A 1,341-nucleotide genomic window follows, 5' to 3' on the forward strand; every position below is an offset into this window, starting at 1 on the left:
ATACAAAATGGAATAAGGGATGAAGAGAAAAATACACTGTTGGAAATGCCTAGGGAATGCAGTCAGGTGGGAAAGGAGGTGCGGGACAGATACTGGCAAAACCTGGCTGAGTTCATTAGTAATACTAAGAACCCTAAAATCGAGGGTTGTAAGACCAAATTCATAGCTCACTCATATCCAAGAAAGGTTGCTAATGAGTTAGTAGATACATGGGCTAGTGCTGCTGGTATTGTCACCGTTCACCCCTTTCACCAGCAACGTCCCTGACAACACACAACAGCCTGATACAACAGTTAATGGACAGTTGGCAACCTTGCAAGCACAGGTAGCAGAACTGACTGAAATTATACAGGCGCTACGTCAGGCTCCTCCTCAAGAGATACAACAGCCTTCATGCTGCTGTGTCACAGCCGTGACCCGCGCTGGTAAAGGTTCCTGTGGTGGTGGTGACGGCGGCAACGGCGACAGCAGAGGTGAGAGCGACAACGGTGGCGGTGGCAGCGACGTCGGCAGTCAACTCAGGGATGACAGCAGTAATAGTGACACAGAAACATTAACTGGAAAAGGAAGTCGATCTGCATCAACATATTTTAAAATGATTCATGACCTTAACGAACGCGCTCAAGCCAAGTACGAGAATGAAAAAGATAATACTCTGAGTGACAGTAATTATGCCATACGACTTACAGATAACATTCACTCGCGGACCATCCCGAGTTGCTCAGTGATCAAGAAACTGATGATGTCACCAGATGTTCCTGACGATACCAAACGCTAGATTGGTGCGGCTCTTTACGTCGTAGAGTCACTTATTGAAACATTGTGTAAGTGGGACAAGGACAACACTGGGACCACCAGTCCCAGGGAGGAACAACACCAAGACGATGGCCGCTGTTGACACAAGAACCATTAGGTTTCTCAGTTGGAACATTCGTAGCATCAACAAAAGACTGAATGACCTAATTGCATATGTTACCAGTAACAACATAGATATAATTGCTTTACAGGAGCTTTACAGGAGACATACACGTCCAATATGATAAACAAAACCCCACCAAAGATCAGAGGGTATGCATCCTATAATAACAGTAACGCCACAGGCCTATTAACATACGTCAGAAGTGATTTACCGCACATTCTTGTGAGCACGTCACACAATGTACACACACAGTACCATCACTTTCATGTACAAACTACAGCAGGCCACTTTTCATTCCTCAACGTATATGCCAGAAGCCAGAAACTCAATGTAACATTGATCCCAGATCTAGACAATCATGGGACAATATACATGGGAGATTTTAATGCTAGACATATTACGCTGGGAGACAGTACTAACAA

This window comes from Procambarus clarkii, chromosome 32 (assembly GCF_040958095.1).
Source record: "Procambarus clarkii isolate CNS0578487 chromosome 32, FALCON_Pclarkii_2.0, whole genome shotgun sequence".
NCBI classification, from domain to species: domain Eukaryota; kingdom Metazoa; phylum Arthropoda; class Malacostraca; order Decapoda; family Cambaridae; genus Procambarus; species Procambarus clarkii.